The sequence below is a fragment of the Macaca mulatta genome, chromosome X (genome assembly GCF_049350105.2).
Source record: "Macaca mulatta isolate MMU2019108-1 chromosome X, T2T-MMU8v2.0, whole genome shotgun sequence".
Lineage (NCBI taxonomy): Eukaryota > Metazoa > Chordata > Mammalia > Primates > Cercopithecidae > Macaca > Macaca mulatta.
In genome coordinates, this window is record NC_133426.1 from 65,601,686 (window position 1) to 65,623,658 (window position 21,973).

A 21,973-nucleotide genomic window follows, 5' to 3' on the forward strand; every position below is an offset into this window, starting at 1 on the left:
GATGAAATCTGGAAAGAAGCTTTCTGAGAAACTGCTTAGTGTTCTGTTAATTCATCTCACAGAGTTACATCTGTATTTCGTGGATCTCTTTGCTAGCCTTATTTCTGTGGAATCTGAGAACAGATATTTCGGATCCCTTTGAAGACTATAGGGCCAAGGGAAATATCCTCCGACAACAAAGAGAAAGAAGCTTTCTGAGAAACTTCTTTGTGTTCTGTGAAATCATCTCACAGAGTTACAGTTTTCCCCTCAAGAAGCCTTTCGCTAAGACAGTTCTTGTGGAATTTTCAAAGTGAGATTTGAAAGCCCATAGAGGGCTATGGTGAAAAAGGAAATATCCTCAGATGAAATCTGGAAAGAAGCTTTCTGAGAAACTGCTTAGTGTTCTGTTAATTCATCTCACAGAGTTACATCTGTATTTCGTGGATCTCTTTGGTAGCCTTATTTCTGTGGAATCTGAGAAGAGATATTTCGGATCCCTTTGAAGACTATAGGGCCAAAGGAAATATTCTCCGATAACAAAGAGAAAGAAGCTTTCTGAGAAACTTCTTTGTGTTCTGTGAAATCATCTCACAGAGTTACAGCTTTCCCCACAAGAAGCCTTTCGCTAAGACAGTCCTTGTGGAATTGGCAAAGTGATATTTGGAAGCCCATAGAGGGCTATGCTGAAAAAGGAAATATCCTCAGATGAAATCTGGAAAGAAGCTTTCTGAGAAATTGCTTAGTGTTCTGTTAATTCATCTCACAGAGTTACATCTGTATTTCGTGGATCTCTTCGCTAGCCTTATTTCTGTGGAATCTGAGAACAGATATTTCTGATCCCTTTGAAGACTATAGGGCCAAAGGAAATATCCTCCGATAACAAAGAGAAAGAAGCTTTCTGAGAAACTTCTTTGTGTTCTGTGAAATCATCTCACAGAGTTACAGTTTTCCCCTCAAGAAGCCTTTCGCTAAGACAGTTCTTGTGGAATTTTCAAAGTGAGATTTGGAAGCCCATAGAGGGCTATGGTGAAAAAGGAAATATCCTCAGATGAAATCTGGAAAGAAGCTTTCTGAGAAACTGCTTAGTGTTCTGTTAATTCATCTCACAGACTTACATCTGTATTTCGTGGATCCCTTTGGTAGCCTTATTTCTGTGGAATCTGAGAAGAGATATTTCGGATCCCTTTGAAGACTATAGGGCCATAGGAAATATTCTCCGATAACAAAGAGAAAGAAGCTTTCTGAGAAACTTCTTTGTGTTCTGTGAAATCATCTCACAGAGTTACAGCTTTCCCCTCAAGAAGCCTTTCGCTAAGACAGTTCTTGTGGAATTGGCAAAGTGATATTTGGAAGCCCATAGAGGGCTGTGGTGAAAAAATAAATATCCTAAGGTGAAATCTGGAAAGAAGCTTTCTGAGAAACTGCTTAGTGTTCTGTTAATTCATCTCACAGAGTTACATCTGTATTTCGAGTATCTCTTTGCTAGCGTTATTTCTGTGGAATCTGAGAACAGATATTTCGGATCCCTTTGTAGACCATAGGGCCAAAGGAAATATCCTCCGATAACAAAGAGAAAGAAGCTTTCTGAGAAACTTCTTTGTGTTCTTTGATATCATCTCACAGAGTTACAGCTTTCCCTTCAAGAAGCCTTTCGCTAAGACAGTTCGTGTGGAATTGGCAAAGTGATATTTGAAAGCCCATAGAGGGCTATGGTGAGAAAGGAAATATCCTCAGATGAAATCTGGAAGGAAGCTTTCTGAGAAACTGCTTAGTGTTCTGTTAATTCATCTCACAGAGTTACATCCGTATGTCGTGGATCTCTTTGCTAGAATTATTTCTGTGGTATCTGAGAACAGATATTTCGGATCCCTTTGAAGACTGTAGGGCCAAAGGAAATAGCCTCCGATAACAAAGAGAAAGAAGTTTTCTGAGAAACTTCTTTGTGTTCTGTGAAATCATCGCACACTGTTACAGCTTTCCCCTCAAGAAGCCTTTCGCTAAGACAGTTCTTGTGGAATTGGCAAAGTGATATTTGGAAGCCCATAGAGGGCTATGGTTAAAAAGGAAATATCATAAGATGCAATCTGGAAAGAAGCTTTCTGAGAAACTGCTTAGTGTTCTGTTAATTCATCTCACAGAGTTACATCTGTATTTCGTGGATCTCTTTGCTAGCCTTATTACTGTGGAATCTGAGAACAGATATTTCGGATCCCTTTGAAGACTATAGGGCCAAAGGAAATATCCTCCGATAACAAAGAGAAAGAAGCTTTCTGCGAAACTTCTTAGTGTTCTGTGAAATCATCTCACAGAGTTACAGCTTTCCCCTCAAGAAGCCCTTCGCTAAGACAGTTCTTGTGGAATTATCAAAGTGATATTTGGAAGCCCATAGAGGGCTATGGTGAAAAAGGAAATATCCTCAGATGAAATCTGGAAAGAAGCTTTCTGAGAAACTGCTTAGTGTTCTGTTAATTCATCTCACAGAGTTACATCTGTATTTCGTGGATCTCTTTGCTAGCCTTATTTCTGTGGAATCTGAGAACAGATATTTCGGAACCCTTTGAAGACTATAGGGCCAAAGGAAATATCCTCCGATAACAAAGAGAAAAGAGCTTTCTGAGAAACTTCTTTGTGTTCTGTGAAATCATCTCACAGAGTTACAGCTTTCCCCTCAAGAAGCCTTTCGCTAAGACAGTTCTTGAGAAATTGGTAAAGTGATTTTTGGAAGCCCATAGAGGGCTATGGTGAAAAAGGAAATATCCTCCGATGAAATCTGGAAAGAAGCTTTCTGAGAAACTTCCTAGTGTTCTGTTAATTCATCTCACAGAGTTACATCTGTATTTCGTGGATCTCTTTGCTAGCCTTATTTCTGTGGAATCTGAGAACAGATATTTCGGATCCCTTGAAGACTATAGGGCTAAAGGAGATATCCTCCGATAACAAAAAAAGAAGTTTTCTAAGAAACTTCTTTGTGTTCTGTGAAATCATCTCACAGAGTTACAGCTTTCCCCTCAAGAAGCCTTTCGCTAAGACAGTTCTTGTGGAATTGGGAAAGTGATATTTGGAAGCCCATAGAGGGCTATGGTGAAAAAGGAAATATCCCCAGATGAAATCTGGAAAGAAGCTTTCTGAGAAACTGCTTAGTGTTCTGTTAATTCATCTCACAGAGTTACATCTGTATTTCGTGGATCTCTTTGCTCGCCTTATTTCTGTGGAATCTGAGAACAGATATTTCGGATCCCTTTGAAGACTACAGGGCCAAAGGAAATATCCTCCGATAACAAAGAGAAAGAAGCTTTCTGAGAAACTTCTTTGTGTTCTGTGAAATCATCTCACAGAGTTACAGCTTTCCCCTCAAGAAGCCTTTCGCTAAGACAGTTCTTGTGGAATTGGCAAAGTGATATTTGGAAGCCCATAGAGTGCTATGGTGAAAAAGGAAATATCCTCAGATGAAATCTGGAAAGAAGCTTTCTGAGAAACTGCTTAGGGTTCTCTTAATTCATCCCACAGAGTTACATCTGTATTTCGTGGATCTCTTTGCTAGCCTTATTTCTGTGGAATCTGAGAACAGATATTTCGGATCCCTTTGAAGACTATAGGGCCAAAGGAAATATCCTCCGATAACAAAGAGAAAGAAGCTTTCTGAGAAACTTCTTTGTGTTCCGTGATATCATCTCACAGAGTTACAGCTTTACCCTCAAGAAGCCTTTCGCTAAGACAGTTCTTGTGGAATTGGGAAAGTGATATTTGGAAGCCCATAGAGGGCTATGGTGAAAAAGGAAATATCCTCAGATGAAATCTGGAAAGAAGCTTTCTGAGAAACTGCTTAGTGTTCTGTTAATTCATCTCTCAGAGTTACATCTGTATTTCGTGGATCTCTTTGCTAGCCTTATTTCTGTGGAATCTGAGAACAGATATTTCGGATCCCTTTGAAGACTATAGGGCCAAAGGAAATATCCTCCGATAACAAAGAGAAAGAAGCTTTCTGAGAAACTTCTTTGTGTTCCATGAAATCATCTCACAGAGTTACAGCTTTCCCCTCAAGAAGCCTTTCGCTAAGACAGTTCTTGTGGAATTGGCAAAGTGATATTTGGAAGCCCATAGAGGGCTATGGTGAAAAAGGAAATATCCTCCGTTGAAATCTGGAAAGAAGCTTTCTGAGAAACTGCCTAGTGTTCTGATAATTCATCTCACAGAGTTACATCTGTATTTCGTGTATCTCTTTCCTAGCCTTATTTCTGTGGAATCTGAGAACAGATATTTCGGATCCCTTTGAAGACTATAGGGTCAAAAGAAATATCTTCCGACAACAAAGAGAAAGAAGCTTTCTGAGAAACTTCTTTGTGTTCTGTGAAATCACCTCACAGAGTTACAGTTTTCCCCTCAAGAAGCCTTTCGCTAAGACAGTTCTTGTGGAATTGGCAAAGTGAGATTGGGAAGCCCAAAGAGGGCTATAGTGAAAAAGGAAATATCCTCAGATGAAATCTGGAAAGAAGCTTTCTGAGAAACTGCTTAGTGTTCTGTTAATTCATCTCACAGAGTTACATCTGAATTTCGTGGATCTCTTTGCTAGCCTTATTTCTGTGGAATCTGAGAAGAGATATTTCGGATCCCTTTGAAGACTATAGGGCCAAAGGAAATATCCTCCGATAACAAAGAGAAAGAAGCTTTCTGAGAAACTTCTTTGTGTTCTGTGAAATCATCTCACAGAGTTACAGCTTTCCCCTCAAGAAGCCTTTCGCTAAGACAGTTCTTGTGGAATTGGCAAAGTGATATTTGGAAGCCCATAGAGGGCTATGGTGAAAAAGGAAATATCCTCAGATGAAATCTGGAAAGAAGCTTTCTGAGAAACTGCTTAGGGTTCTCTTAATTCACCTCACAGAGTTACATCTGTATTTCGTGGATCTCTTTGCTAGCCTTATTTCTGTGGAATCTGAGAACAGATATTTCGGATCCCTTTGAAGACTATAGGGCCAAAGGAAATATCCTCCGATAACAAAGAGAAAGAAGCTTTCTGAGAAACTTCTTTGTGTTCTTTGAAATCATCTCACAGAGTTACAGCTTTCCCCTCAAGAAGCCTTTCGCTAAGACAGTTCGTGTGGAATTGGCAAAGTGATATTTGAAAGCCCATAGAGGGCTATGGTGAAAAAGGAAATATCCTCAGATGAAATCTGGAAAGAAGCTTTCTGAGAAACTGCTTAGTGTTCTGTTAATTCATCTCACAGACTTACATCTGTATTTCGTGGATCCCTTTGGTAGCCTTATTTCTGTGGAATCTGAGAAGAGATATTTCGGATCCCTTTGAAGACTATAGGGCCATAGGAAATATTCTCCGATAACAAAGAGAAAGAAGCTTTCTGAGAAACTTCTTTGTGTTCTGTGAAATCATCTCACAGAGTTACAGCTTTCCCCTCAAGAAGCCTTTCGCTAAGACAGTTCTTGTGGAATTGGCAAAGTGATATTTGGAAGCCCATAGAGGGCTGTGGTGAAAAAATAAATATCCTAAGGTGAAATCTGGAAAGAAGCTTTCTGAGAAACTGCTTAGTGTTCTGTTAATTCATCTCACAGAGTTACATCTGTATTTCGAGTATCTCTTTGCTAGCGTTATTTCTGTGGAATCTGAGAACAGATATTTCGGATCCCTTTGTAGACCATAGGGCCAAAGGAAATATCCTCCGATAACAAAGAGAAAGAAGCTTTCTGAGAAACTTCTTTGTGTTCTTTGATATCATCTCACAGAGTTACAGCTTTCCCTTCAAGAAGCCTTTCGCTAAGACAGTTCGTGTGGAATTGGCAAAGTGATATTTGAAAGCCCATAGAGGGCTATGGTGAGAAAGGAAATATCCTCAGATGAAATCTGGAAGGAAGCTTTCTGAGAAACTGCTTAGTGTTCTGTTAATTCATCTCACAGAGTTACATCCGTATGTCGTGGATCTCTTTGCTAGAATTATTTCTGTGGTATCTGAGAACAGATATTTCGGATCCCTTTGAAGACTGTAGGGCCAAAGGAAATAGCCTCCGATAACAAAGAGAAAGAAGTTTTCTGAGAAACTTCTTTGTGTTCTGTGAAATCATCGCACACTGTTACAGCTTTCCCCTCAAGAAGCCTTTCGCTAAGACAGTTCTTGTGGAATTGGCAAAGTGATATTTGGAAGCCCATAGAGGGCTATGGTTAAAAAGGAAATATCATAAGATGCAATCTGGAAAGAAGCTTTCTGAGAAACTGCTTAGTGTTCTGTTAATTCATCTCACAGAGTTACATCTGTATTTCGTGGATCTCTTTGCTAGCCTTATTACTGTGGAATCTGAGAACAGATATTTCGGATCCCTTTGAAGACTATAGGGCCAAAGGAAATATCCTCCGATAACAAAGAGAAAGAAGCTTTCTGCGAAACTTCTTAGTGTTCTGTGAAATCATCTCACAGAGTTACAGCTTTCCCCTCAAGAAGCCCTTCGCTAAGACAGTTCTTGTGGAATTATCAAAGTGATATTTGGAAGCCCATAGAGGGCTATGGTGAAAAAGGAAATATCCTCAGATGAAATCTGGAAAGAAGCTTTCTGAGAAACTGCTTAGTGTTCTGTTAATTCATCTCACAGAGTTACATCTGTATTTCGTGGATCTCTTTGCTAGCCTTATTTCTGTGGAATCTGAGAACAGATATTTCGGAACCCTTTGAAGACTATAGGGCCAAAGGAAATATCCTCCGATAACAAAGAGAAAAGAGCTTTCTGAGAAACTTCTTTGTGTTCTGTGAAATCATCTCACAGAGTTACAGCTTTCCCCTCAAGAAGCCTTTCGCTAAGACAGTTCTTGAGAAATTGGTAAAGTGATTTTTGGAAGCCCATAGAGGGCTATGGTGAAAAAGGAAATATCCTCCGATGAAATCTGGAAAGAAGCTTTCTGAGAAACTTCCTAGTGTTCTGTTAATTCATCTCACAGAGTTACATCTGTATTTCGTGGATCTCTTTGCTAGCCTTATTTCTGTGGAATCTGAGAACAGATATTTCGGATCCCTTGAAGACTATAGGGCTAAAGGAGATATCCTCCGATAACAAAAAAAGAAGTTTTCTAAGAAACTTCTTTGTGTTCTGTGAAATCATCTCACAGAGTTACAGCTTTCCCCTCAAGAAGCCTTTCGCTAAGACAGTTCTTGTGGAATTGGGAAAGTGATATTTGGAAGCCCATAGAGGGCTATGGTGAAAAAGGAAATATCCCCAGATGAAATCTGGAAAGAAGCTTTCTGAGAAACTGCTTAGTGTTCTGTTAATTCATCTCACAGAGTTACATCTGTATTTCGTGGATCTCTTTGCTCGCCTTATTTCTGTGGAATCTGAGAACAGATATTTCGGATCCCTTTGAAGACTACAGGGCCAAAGGAAATATCCTCCGATAACAAAGAGAAAGAAGCTTTCTGAGAAACTTCTTTGTGTTCTGTGAAATCATCTCACAGAGTTACAGCTTTCCCCTCAAGAAGCCTTTCGCTAAGACAGTTCTTGTGGAATTGGCAAAGTGATATTTGGAAGCCCATAGAGTGCTATGGTGAAAAAGGAAATATCCTCAGATGAAATCTGGAAAGAAGCTTTCTGAGAAACTGCTTAGGGTTCTCTTAATTCATCCCACAGAGTTACATCTGTATTTCGTGGATCTCTTTGCTAGCCTTATTTCTGTGGAATCTGAGAACAGATATTTCGGATCCCTTTGAAGACTATAGGGCCAAAGGAAATATCCTCCGATAACAAAGAGAAAGAAGCTTTCTGAGAAACTTCTTTGTGTTCCGTGAAATCATCTCACAGAGTTACAGCTTTACCCTCAAGAAGCCTTTCGCTAAGACAGTTCTTGTGGAATTGGGAAAGTGATATTTGGAAGCCCATAGAGGGCTATGGTGAAAAAGGAAATATCCTCAGATGAAATCTGGAAAGAAGCTTTCTGAGAAACTGCTTAGTGTTCTGTTAATTCATCTCTCAGAGTTACATCTGTATTTCGTGGATCTCTTTGCTAGCCTTATTTCTGTGGAATCTGAGAACAGATATTTCGGATCCCTTTGAAGACTATAGGGCCAAAGGAAATATCCTCCGATAACAAAGAGAAAGAAGCTTTCTGAGAAACTTCTTTGTGTTCCATGAAATCATCTCACAGAGTTACAGCTTTCCCCTCAAGAAGCCTTTCGCTAAGACAGTTCTTGTGGAATTGGCAAAGTGATATTTGGAAGCCCATAGAGGGCTATGGTGAAAAAGGAAATATCCTCCGTTGAAATCTGGAAAGAAGCTTTCTGAGAAACTGCCTAGTGTTCTGATAATTCATCTCACAGAGTTACATCTGTATTTCGTGTATCTCTTTCCTAGCCTTATTTCTGTGGAATCTGAGAACAGATATTTCGGATCCCTTTGAAGACTATAGGGTCAAAAGAAATATCTTCCGACAACAAAGAGAAAGAAGCTTTCTGAGAAACTTCTTTGTGTTCTGTGAAATCACCTCACAGAGTTACAGTTTTCCCCTCAAGAAGCCTTTCGCTAAGACAGTTCTTGTGGAATTGGCAAAGTGAGATTGGGAAGCCCAAAGAGGGCTATAGTGAAAAAGGAAATATCCTCAGATGAAATCTGGAAAGAAGCTTTCTGAGAAACTGCTTAGTGTTCTGTTAATTCATCTCACAGAGTTACATCTGAATTTCGTGGATCTCTTTGCTAGCCTTATTTCTGTGGAATCTGAGAAGAGATATTTCGGATCCCTTTGAAGACTATAGGGCCAAAGGAAATATCCTCCGATAACAAAGAGAAAGAAGCTTTCTGAGAAACTTCTTTGTGTTCTGTGAAATCATCTCACAGAGTTACAGCTTTCCCCTCAAGAAGCCTTTCGCTAAGACAGTTCTTGTGGAATTGGCAAAGTGATATTTGGAAGCCCATACAGGGCTATGGTGAAAAAGGAAATATCCTCAGATGAAATCTGGAAAGAAGCTTTCTGAGAAACTGCTTAGGGTTCTCTTAATTCACCTCACAGAGTTACATCTGTATTTCGTGGATCTCTTTGCTAGCCTTATTTCTGTGGAATCTGAGAACAGATATTTCGGATCCCTTTGAAGACTATAGGGCCAAAGGAAATATCCTCCGATAACAAAGAGAAAGAAGCTTTCTGAGAAACTTCTTTGTGTTCTTTGAAATCATCTCACAGAGTTACAGCTTTCCCCTCAAGAAGCCTTTCGCTAAGACAGTTCGTGTGGAATTGGCAAAGTGATATTTGAAAGCCCATAGAGGGCTATGGTGAGAAAGGAAATATCCTCAGATGAAATCTGGAAGGAAGATTTCTGAGAAACTGCTTAGTGTTCTGTTAATTCATCTCACAGAGTTACATCCGTATGTCGTGGATCTCTTTGCTAGAATTATTTCTGTGGAATCTGAGAACAGATATTTCGGATCCCTTTGAAGACTGTAGGGCCAAAGTAAATAGCCTCCGATAACAAAGAGAAAGAAGTTTTCTGAGAAACTTCTTTGTGTTCTGTGAAATCATCGCACACTGTTACAGCTTTCCCCTCAAGAAGCCTTTCGCTAAGACAGTTCTTGTGGAATTGGCAAAGTGATATTTGGAAGCCCATAGAGGGCTATGGTTAAAAAGGAAATATCATAAGATGCAATCTGGAAAGAAGCTTTCTGAGAAACTGCTTAGGGTTCTGTTAATTCATCTCACAGAGTTACATCTGTATTTCGTGGATCTCTTTGCTAGCCTTATTTCTGTGGAATCTGAGAACAGATATTTCGGATCCCTTTGAAGACTATAGGGCCAAAGGAAATATCCTCCGATAACAAAGAGAAAGAAGCTTTCTGCGAAACTTCTTTGTGTTCTGTGAAATCATCTCACAGAGTTACAGCTTTCCCCTCAAGAAGCCCTTCGCTAAGACAGTTCTTGTGGAATTGGCAAAGTGATATTTGGAAACCCATGGAGGGCTATGGTGAAAAAGGAAATATCCTCAGCTGAAATCTGGAAAGAAGCTTTCTGAGAAACTGCTTAGTGTTCTGTTAATTCATCTCACAGAGTTACATCTGTATTTCGTGGATCTCTTTGCTAGCCTTATTTCTGTGGAATCTGAGAACAGATATTTCGGATCCCTTTGAAGACTATTGGGCCAAAGGAAATATCCTCCGATAACAAAGAGAAAGAAGCTTTCTGAGAAACTTCTTTGTGTTCTGTGAAATCATCTCACAGAGTTACAGTTTTCCCCTCAAGAAGCCTTTCGCTAAGACAGTTCTTGTGGAATTTTCAAAGTGAGATTTGGAAGCCCATAGAGGGCTATGGTGAAAAAGGAAATATCCTCAGATGAAATCTGGAAAGAAGCTTTCTGAGAAACTGCTTAGTGTTCTGTTAATTCATCTCACAGACTTACATCTGTATTTCGTGGATCCCTTTGGTAGCCTTATTTCTGTGGAATCTGAGAAGAGATATTTCGGATCCCTTTGAAGACTATAGGGCCATAGGAAATATTCTCCGATAAGAAAAGAGAAAGAAGCTTTCTGAGAAACTTCTTTGTGTTCTGTGAAATCATCTCACAGAGTTACAGCTTTCCCCTCAAGAAGCCTTTCGCTAAGACAGTTCTTGTGGAATTGGCAAAGTGATATTTGGAAGCCCATAGAGGGCTGTGGTGAAAAAATAAATATCCTAAGATGAAATCTGGAAAGAAGCTTTCTGAGAAACTGCTTAGTGTTCTGTTAATTCATCTCACAGAGTTACATCTGTATTTCGAGTATCTCTTTGCTAGCGTTATTTCTGTGGAATCTGAGAACAGATATTTCGGATCCCTTTGTAGACCATAGGGCCAAAGGAAATATCCTCCGATAACAAAGAGAAAGAAGCTTTCTGAGAAACTTCTTTGTGTTCTTTGATATCATCTCACAGAGTTACAGCTTTCCCTTCAAGAAGCCTTTCGCTAAGACAGTTCGTGTGGAATTGGCAAAGTGATATTTGAAAGCCCATAGAGGGCTATGGTGAGAAAGGAAATATCCTCAGATGAAATCTGGAAGGAAGCTTTCTGAGAAACTGCTTAGTGTTCTGTTAATTCATCTCACAGAGTTACATCCGTATGTCGTGGATCTCTTTGCTAGAATTATTTCTGTGGTATCTGAGAACAGATATTTCGGATCCCTTTGAAGACTGTAGGGCCAAAGGAAATAGCCTCCGATAACAAAGAGAAAGAAGTTTTCTGAGAAACTTCTTTGTGTTCTGTGAAATCATCGCACACTGTTACAGCTTTCCCCTCAAGAAGCCTTTCGCTAAGACAGTTCTTGTGGAATTGGCAAAGTGATATTTGGAAGCCCATAGAGGGCTATGGTTAAAAAGGAAATATCATAAGATGCAATCTGGAAAGAAGCTTTCTGAGAAACTGCTTAGTGTTCTGTTAATTCATCTCACAGAGTTACATCTGTATTTCGTGGATCTCTTTGCTAGCCTTATTACTGTGGAATCTGAGAACAGATATTTCGGATCCCTTTGAAGACTATAGGGCCAAAGGAAATATCCTCCGATAACAAAGAGAAAGAAGCTTTCTGCGAAACTTCTTTGTGTTCTGTGAAATCATCTCACAGAGTTACAGCTTTCCCCTCAAGAAGCCCTTCGCTAAGACAGTTCTTGTGGAATTATCAAAGTGATATTTGGAAGCCCATAGAGGGCTATGGTGAAAAAGGAAATATCCTCAGATGAAATCTGGAAAGAAGCTTTCTGAGAAACTGCTTAGTGTTCTGTTAATTCATCTCACAGAGTTACATCTGTATTTCGTGGATCTCTTTGCTAGCCTTATTTCTGTGGAATCTGAGAACAGATATTTCGGAACCCTTTGAAGACTATAGGGCCAAAGGAAATATCCTCCGATAACAAAGAGAAAAGAGCTTTCTGAGACACTTCTTTGTGTTCTGTGAAATCATCTCACAGAGTTACAGCTTTCCCCTCAAGAAGCCTTTCGCTAAGACAGTTCTTGAGAAATTGGTAAAGTGATTTTTGGAAGCCCATAGAGGGCTATGGTGAAAAAGGAAATATCCTCCGATGAAATCTGGAAAGAAGCTTTCTGAGAAACTTCCTAGTGTTCTGTTAATTCATCTCACAGAGTTACATCTATATTTCGTGGATCTCTTTGCTAGCCTTATTTCTGTGGAATCTGAGAACAGATATTTCGGATCCCTTGAAGACTATAGGGCTAAAGGAGATATCCTCCGATAACAAAAAAAGAAGTTTTCTAAGAAACTTCTTTGTGTTCTGTGAAATCATCTCACAGAGTTACAGCTTTCCCCTCAAGAAGCCTTTCGCTAAGACAGTTCTTGTGGAATTGGGAAAGTGATATTTGGAAGCCCATAGAGGGCTATGGTGAAAAAGGAAATATCGCCAGATGAAATCTGGAAAGAAGCTTTCTGAGAAACTGCTTAGTGTTCTGTTAATTCATCTCACAGAGTTACATCTGTATTTCGTGGATCTCTTTGCTCGCCTTATTTCTGTGGAATCTGAGAACAGATATTTCGGATCCCTTTGAAGACTACAGGGCCAAAGGAAATATCCTCCGATAACAAAGAGAAAGAAGCTTTCTGAGAAACTTCTTTGTGTTCTGTGAAATCATCTCACAGAGTTACAGCTTTCCCCTCAAGAAGCCTTTCGCTAAGACAGTTCTTGTGGAATTGGCAAAGTGATATTTGGAAGCCCATAGAGTGCTATGGTGAAAAAGGAAATATCCTCAGATGAAATCTGGAAAGAAGCTTTCTGAGAAACTGCTTAGGGTTCTCTTAATTCATCCCACAGAGTTACATCTGTATTTCGTGGATCTCTTTGCTAGCCTTATTTCTGTGGAATCTGAGAACAGATATTTCGGATCCCTTTGAAGACTATAGGGCCAAAGGAAATATCCTCCGATAACAAAGAGAAAGAAGCTTTCTGAGAAACTTCTTTGTGTTCCGTGAAATCATCTCACAGAGTTACAGCTTTACCCTCAAGAAGCCTTTCGCTAAGACAGTTCTTGTGGAATTGGCAAAGTGATATTTGGAAGCCCATAGAGGGCTATGGTGAAAAAGGAAATATCCTCCGATGAAATCTGGAAAGAAGCTTTCTGAGAAACTGCCTAGTGTTCTGATAATTCATCTCACAGAGTTACATCTGTATTTCGTGGGTCTCTTTCCTAGCCTTATTTCTGTGGAATCGGAGAACTGATATTTCGGATCCCTTTGAAGACTATAGGGCCAAAAGAAATATTTTCCGACAACAAAGAGAAAGAAGCTTTCTGAGAAACTTCTTTGTGTTCTGTGAAATCATCTCACAGAGTTACAGTTTTCCCCTCAAGAAGCCTTTCGCTAAGACAGTTCTTGTGGAATTGGCAAAGTGAGATTGGGAAGCCCATAGAGGGCTATGGTGAAAAAGGAAATATCCTCAGATGAAATCTGGAAAGAAGCTTTCTGAGAAACTGCTTAGTGTTCTGTTAATTCATCTCACAGAGTTACATCTGAATTTCGTGGATCTCTTTGCTAGCCTTATTTCTGTGGAATCTGAGAAGAGATATTTCGGATCCCTTTGAAGGCTATAGGGCCAAAGGAAATATTCTCCGATAACAAAGAGAAAGAAGCTTTCTGAGAAACTTCTTTGTGATCTGTGAAATCATCTCACAGAGTTACAGCTTTCCCCTCAAGAAGCCTTTCGCTAAGACAGTTCTTGTGGAATTGGCAAAGTGATATTTGGAAGCCCATAGAGGGCTATAGTGAAAAAGGAAATATCCTCAGATGAAATCTGGAAAGAAGCTTTCTGAGAAACTGCTTAGTGTTCTGTTAATTCATCTCACAGAGTTACATCTGTATTTCGAGTATCTCTTTGCTAGCGTTATTTCTGTGGAATCTGAGAACAGATATTTCGGATCGCTTTGTTGACCATAGGGCCAAAGGAAATATCCTCCGATAACAAAGAGAAAGAAGCTTTCTGAGAAACTTCTTTGTGTTCTTTGAAATCATCTCACAGAGTTACAACTTTCCCCTCAAGAAGCCTTTCGCTAAGACAGTTCGTGTGGAATTGGCAAAGTGATATTTGAAACCCCATAGAGGGCTATGGTGAGAAAGGAAATATCCTCAGATGAAATCTGGAAGGAAGCTTTCTGAGAAACTGCTTAGTGTTCTGTTAATTCATCTCACAGAGTTACATCCGTATGTCGTGGATCTCTTTGCTAGAATTATTTCTGTGGTATCTGAGAACAGATATTTCGGATCCCTTTGAAGACTGTAGGGCCAAAGGAAATAGCCTCCGATAACAAAGAGAAAGAAGTTTTCTGAGAAACTTCTTTGTGTTCTGTGAAATCATCGCACACTGTTACAGCTTTCCCCTCAAGAAGCCTTTCGCTAAGACAGTTCTTTTGGAATTGGCAAAGTGATATTTGGAAGCCCATAGAGGGCTATGGTTAAAAAGGAAATATCATAAGATGCAATCTGGAAAGAAGCTTTCTGAGAAACTGCTTAGTGTTCTGTTAATTCATCTCACAGAGTTACATCTGTATTTCGTGGATCTCTTTGCTAGCCTTATTTCTGTGGAATCTGAGAACAGATATTTCGGATCCCTTTGAAGACTATAGGGCCAAAGGAAATATCCTCCGATAACAAAGAGAAAGAAGCTTTCTGCGAAACTTCTTTGTGTTCTGTGAAATCATCTCACAGAGTTACAGCTTTCCCCTCAAGAAGCCCTTCGCTAAGACAGTTCTTGTGGAATTGGCAAAGTGATATTTGGAAGCCCATAGAGGGCTATGGTGAAAAAGGAAATATCCTCAGCTGAAATCTGGAAAGAAGCTTTCTGAGAAACTGCTTAGTGTTCTGTTAATTCACCTCACAGAGTTACATCTGTATTTCGTGGATCTCTTTGCTAGCCTTATTTCTGTGGAATCTGAGAACAGATATTTCGGATCCCTTTGAAGACTATAGGGCCAAAGGAAATATCCTCCGATAACAAAGAGAAAAGAGCTTTCTGAGAAACTTCTTTGTGTTCTCTGAAATCATCTCACAGTGTTACAGCTTTCCCCTCAAGAAGCCTTTCGCTAAGACAGTTCTTGAGAAATTGGTAAAGTGATTTTTGAAAGCCCATAGAGGGCTATGGTGAAAAAGGAAATATCCTCCGATGAAATCTGGAAAGAAGCTTTCTGAGAAACTTCCTAGTGTTCTGTTAATTCATCTCACAGAGTTACATCTGTATTTCGTGGATCTCTTTGCTAGCCTTATTTCTGTGGAATCGGAGAACAGATATTTCGGATCCCTTGAAGACTATAGGGCTAAAGGCGATATCCTCCGATAACAAAAAAAGAAGTTTTCTAAGAAACTTCTTTGTGTTCTGTGAAATCATCTCACAGAGTTACAGCTTTCCCCTCAAGAAGCCTTTCGCTAAGACAGTTCTTGTGGAATTGGGAAAGTGATATTTGGAAACCCATAGAGGGCTATGGTGAAAAAGGAAATATCCTCAGATGAAATCTGGAAAGAAGCTTTCTGAGAAACTGCTTAGGGTTCTCTTAATTCATCTCACAGAGTTACATCTGTATTTCGTGGATCTCTTTGCTAGCCTTATTTCTGTGGAATCTGAGAACAGATATTTCGGATCCCTTTGAAGACTATAGGGCCAAAGGAAATATCCTCCGATAACAAAGAGAAAGAAGCTTTCTGAGAAACTTCTTTGTGTTCCATGAAATCATCTCACAGAGTTACAGCTTTCCCCTCAAGAAGCCTTTCGCTAAGACAGTTCTTGTGGAATTGGCAAAGTGATATTTGGAAGCCCATAGAGGGCTATGGTGAAAAAGGAAATATCCTCCGTTGAAATCTGGAAAGAAGCTTTCTGAGAAACTGCCTAGTGTTCTGATAATTCATCTCACAGAGTTACATCTGTATTTCGTGTATCTCTTTCCTAGCCTTATTTCTGTGGAATCTGAGAACAGATATTTCGGATCCCTTTGAAGACTATAGGGCCAAAAGAAATATCTTCCGACAACAAAGAGAAAGAAGCTTTCTGAGAAACTTCTTTGTGTTCTGTGAAATCACCTCACAGAGTTACAGTTTTCCCCTCAAGAAGCCTTTCGCTAAGACAGTTCTTGTGGAATTGGCAAAGTGAGATTGGGAAGCCCATAGAGGGCTATAGTGAAAAAGGAAATATCCTCAGATGAAATCTGGAAAGAAGCTTTCTGAGAAACTGCTTAGTGTTCTGTTAATTCATCTCACAGAGTTACATCTGAATTTCGTGGATCTCTTTGCTAGCCTTATTTCTGTGTAATCTGAGAAGAGATATTTCGGATCCCTTTGAAGACTATAGGGCCAAAGGAAATATCCTCCGATAACAAAGAGAAAGAAGCTTTCTGAGAAACTTCTTTGTGTTCTGTGAAATCATCTCACAGAGTTACAGCTTTCCCCTCAAGAAGCCTTTCGCTAAGACAGTTCTTGTGGAATTGGCAAAGTGATATTTGGAAGCCCATAGAGGGCTATGGTGAAAAAGGAAATATCCTCAGATGAAATCTGGAAAGAAGCTTTCTGAGAAACTGCTTAGGGTTCTCTTAATTCATCTCACAGAGTTACATCTGTATTTCGTGGATCTCTTTGCTAGCCTTATTTCTGTGGAATCTGAGAACAGATATTTCGGATCCCTTTGAAGACTATAGGGCCAAAGGAAATATCCTCCGATAACAAAGAGAAAGAAGCTTTCTGAGAAACTTCTTTGTGTTCCGTGAAATCATCTCACAGAGTTACAGCTTTCCCCTCAAGAAGCCTTTCGCTAAGACAGTTCTTGTGGAATTGGCAAAGTGATATTGGGAAGCCCATAGAGGGCTATGGTGAAAAAGGAAATATCCTCAGATGAAATCTGGAAAGAAGCTTTCTGAGAAACTGCCTAGTGTTCTGATAATTCATCTCACAGAGTTACATCTGTACTTCGTGGATCTCTTTCCTAGCCTTATTTCTGTGGAATCTGAGAACAGATATTTCGGATCCCTTTGAAGACTATAGGGCCAAAAGAAATATTTTCCGACAACAAAGAGAAAGAAGCTTTCTGAGAAACTTCTTTGTGTTCTGTGAAATCATCTCACAGAGTTACAGTTTTCCCCTCAAGAAGCCTTTCGCTAAGACAGTTCTTGTGGAATTGGCAAAGTGAGATTGGGAAGCCCATAGAGGGCTATGGTGAAAAAGGAAATATCCTCAGATGAAATCTGGAAAGAAGCTTTCTGAGAAACTGCTTAGTGTTCTGTTAATTCATCTCACAGAGTTACATCTGAATTTCGTGGATCTCTTTGCTAGCCTTATTTCTGTGGAATCTGAGAAGAGATATTTCGGATCCCTTTGAAGGCTATAGGGCCAAAGGAAATATTCTCCGATAACAAAGAGAAAGAAGCTTTCTGAGAAACTTCTTTGTGTTCTGTGAAATCATCTCACAGAGTTACAGCTTTCCCCTCAAGAAGCCTTTCGCTAAGACAGTTCTTGTGGAATTGGCAAAGTGATATTTGGAAGCCCATAGAGGGCTATAGTGAAAAAGGAAATATCCTCAGATGAAATCTGGAAAGAAGCTTTCTGAGAAACTGCTTAGTGTTCTGTTAATTCATCTCACAGAGTTACATCTGTATTTCGAGTATCTCTTTGCTAGCGTTATTTTTGTGGAATCTGAGAACAGATATTTCGGATCGCTTTGTTGACCATAGGGCCAAAGGAAATATCCTCCGATAACAAAGAGAAAGAAGCTTTCTGAGAAACTTCTTTGTGTTCTTTGAAATCATCTCACAGAGTTACAGCTTTCCCCTCAAGAAGCCTTTCGCTAAGACAGTTCGTGTGGAATTGGCAAAGTGATATTTGAAAGCCCATAGAGGGCTATGGTGAGAAAGGAAATATTCTCAGATGAAATCTGGAAGGAAGCTTTCTGAGAAAGTGCTTAGTGTTCTGTTAATTCATCTCACAGAGTTACATCCGTATGTCGTGGATCTCTTTGCTAGAATTATTTCTGTGGAATCTGAGAACAGATATTTCGGATCCCTTTGAAGACTGTAGGGCCAAAGTAAATAGCCTCCGATAACAAAGAGAAAGAAGTTTTCTGAGAAACTTCTTTGTGTTCTGTGAAATCATCGCACACTGTTACAGCTTTCCCCTCAAGAAGCCTTTCGCTAAGACAGTTCTTGTGGAATTGGCAAAGTGATATTTGGAAGCCCATAGAGGGCTATGGTTAAAAAGGAAATATCATAAGATGCAATCTGGAAAGAAGCTTTCTGAGAAACTGCTTAGGGTTCTGTTAATTCATCTCACAGAGTTACATCTGTATTTCGTGGATCTCTTTGCTAGCCTTATTTCTGTGGAATCTGAGAACAGATATTTCGGATCCCTTTGAAGACTATAGGGCCAAAGGAAATATCCTCCGATAACAAAGAGAAAGAAGCTTTCTGCGAAACTTCTTTGTGTTCTGTGAAATCATCTCACAGAGTTACAGCTTTCCCCTCAAGAAGCCCTTCGCTAAGACAGTTCTTGTGGAATTGGCAAAGTGATATTTGGAAACCCATAGAGGGCTATGGTGAAAAAGGAAATATCCTCAGCTGAAATCTGGAAAGAAGCTTTCTGAGAAACTGCTTAGTGTTCTGTTAATTTATCTCACAGAGTTACATCTGTATTTCGTGGATCTCTTTGCTAGCCTTATTTCTGTGGAATCTGAGAACAGATATTTCGGATCCCTTTGAAGACTATTGGGCCAAAGGAAATATCCTCCGATAACAAAGAGAAAAGAGCTTTCTGAGAAACTTCTTTGTGTTCTGTGAAATCATCTCACAGAGTTACAGCTTTCCCCTCAAGAAGCCTTTCGCTAAGACAGTTCTTGAGAAATTGGTAAAGTGATTTTTGGAAGCCCATAGAGGGCTATGGTGAAAAAGGAAATATCCTCCGATGAAATCTGGAAAGAAGCTTTCTGAGAAACTTCCTAGTGTTCTGTTAATTCATCTCACAGAGTTACATCTGTATTTCGTGGATCTCTTTGCTAGCCTTATTTCTGTGGAATCTGAGAACAGATATTACGGATCCCTTGAAGACTATAGGGCTAAAGGAGATATCCTCCGATAACAAAAAAAGAAGTTTTCTAAGAAACTTCTTTGTGTTCTGTGAAATCATCTCACAGAGTTACAGCTTTCCCCTCAAGAAGCCTTTCGCTAAGACAGTTCTTGTGGAATTGGGAAAGTGATATTTGGAAGCCCATAGAGGGCTATGGTGAAAAAGGAAATATCCCCAGATGAAATCTGGAAAGAAGCTTTCTGAGAAACTGCTTAGTGTTCTGTTAATTCATCTCACAGAGTTACATCTGTATTTCGTGGATCTCTTTGCTCGCCTTATTTCTGTGGAATCTGAGAACAGATATTTCGGATCCCTTTGAAGACTAAAGGGCCAAAGGAAATATCCTCCGATAACAAAGAGAAAGAAGCTTTCTGAGAAACTTCTTTGTGTTCTGTGAAATCATCTCACAGAGTTATAGCTTTCCCCTCAAGAAGCCTTTCGCTAAGACAGTTCTTGTGGAATTGGCAAAGTGATATTTGGAAGCCCATAGAGGGCTATGGTGAAAAAGGAAATATCCTCAGATGAAATCTGGAAAGAAGCTTTCTGAGAAACTGCTTAGGGTTCTCTTAATTCATCTCACAGAGTTACATCTGTATTTCGTGGATCTCTTTGCTAGCCTTATTTCTGTGGAATCTGAGAAGAGATATTTCGGATCCCTTTGAAGACTATAGGGCCAAAGGAAATATTCTCCGATAACAAAGAGAAAGAAGCTTTCTGAGAAACTTCTTTGTGTTCTGTGAAATCATCTCACAGAGTTACAGCTTTCCCCTCAGGAAGCCTTTCGCTAAGACAGTCCTTGTGGAATTGGCAAAGTGATATTTGGAAGCCCATAGAGGGCTATAGTGAAAAAGGAAATATCCTCAGATGAAATCTGGAAAGAAGCTTTCTGAGAAACTGCTTAGTGTTCTGTTAATTCATCTCACAGAGTTACATCTGTATTTCGAGTATCTCTTTGCTAGCGTTATTTCTGTGGAATCTGAGAACAGATATTTCGGATCGCTTTGTTGACCATAGGGCCAAAGGAAATATCCTCCGATAACAAAGAGAAAGAAGCTTTCTGAGAAACTTCTTTGTGTTCTTTGAAATCATCTCACAGAGTTACAGCTTTCACCTCAACAAGCCTTTCGCTAAGACAGTTCGTGTGGAATTGGCAAAGTGATATTTGAAAGCCCATAGAGGGCTATGGTGAGAAAGGAAATATCCTCAGATGAAATCAGGAAAGAAGCTTTCTGAGAAACTGCTTAGTGTTCTGTTAATTCATCTCACAGAGTTACATCTGTATTTCGTGGATCTCTTTGCTAGCCTTATTTCTGTGGAATCTGAGAACAGATATTTTGGATCCCTTTGAAGACTATAGGGCCAAAGGAAATATCCCCCGATAACAAAGAGAAAGAAGCTTTCTGAGAAACTTCTTTGTGTTCTGCGAAATCATCTCACAGAGTTACACCTTTCCCCTCAAGAAGCCCTTCGCTAAGACAGTTCTTGTGGAATTGGCAAAGTGATATTTGGAAGCCCATAGAGGGCCATGGTGAAAAAGGAAATATCCTCAGATGAAATCTTGAAGGAAGCTTTCTGAGAAACTGCTTAGTGTTCTGTTAATTCATCTCACAGAGTTACATCTGTATTTCGTGGATCTCTTTCCTAGCCTTATTTCTGTGGAATCTGAGAACAAATATTTCGGATCCCTTTGAAGACTATAGGGCCAAAGGAAATATCCTCCGATAACAAAGAGAAAGAAGCTTTCTGAGAAACTTCTTCGTGTTCTGTGAAATCATCTCACCGAGTTACAGCTTTCCCCTCAAGAAGCCTTTCGATAAGGCAGTTCTTGTGGAATTGGCAAAGTGATATTTGGAAGCCCATAGAGGGCTATGGTGAAAAAGGAAATATCCTCCGAAGAAATCTGGAAAGAAGCTTTCTGATAAACTGCTTAGTGTTCTGTTAATTCATCTCACAGAGTTACATGTATATTTCGTGGATCTCTTTGCTAGCCTTTTTTCTGTGGAATCTGAGAACAGATATTTCGGATCCCTTTGAAGACTATAGGACCAAAGGAAATATCCACCGATAACAAAGAGAAAGAAGCTTTCTGAGAAAGTTCTTTGTGTTCTCTGAAATCTTCTCACAGAGTTACAGGTTTCCTCTCAAGAAGCCTTTCGCTAAGACAGTTCTTGTGGAATTGACAAAGTGATATTTGGAAGCCTATAGAGGGCTAGGTTGAAAAAGGAAATATCCTGCGATGAAATCTGCAAAGAAGCTTTCTGAGAAACTGCTTAGTGTTCTCTTAATTCATCTCACAGAGTTACATCTGTATTTCGTGTATCTCTTTGCTAGCCTTATTTCTGTGGAATCTGAGAACAGATATTTCGGATCCCTTTGAAGACTATAGGGCCAAAGGAAATATCCTCCGATAACAAAGAGAAAAGCTTTCTGAGAAACTTCTTTGTGTTCTGTGAAATCATCTCACAGAGTTACAGCTTTCCCCTCAAGAAGCCTTTCGCTAAGACAGTTCTTGTGGAATTGGCAAAGTGATATTTGGAAGCCCCTAGAGGGCTATGGTGAAAAAGGAAATATACTCAGATGAAATCTGGAAAGAAGCTTTCTGAGAAACTGCTTAGGGTTCTGTTAATTCATCTCACAGAGTTATATCTGTATTTCGTGGATCTCTTTGCTAGCCTTATTTCTGTGGAATCTGGGAACAGATATTTCGGATCCCTTTCAAGACTATAGGGCCAAAGGAAATATCCTCCGATAACAAAGAGAAAGAAACTTTCTGAGAAACTTCTTTGTGTTCTGTGAAATCACTTCACAGACTTACAGCTTTCCCCTCAAGAAGCCTTTCGCTAAGACAGTTCTTGTGGAATTGGCAAAGTGATATTGGGAAGCCCATAGAGGGCTACGGTGAAAAAGGAAATATCCTCAGATGAAATCTGGAAAGAAGCTTTCTTAGAAACTGCTT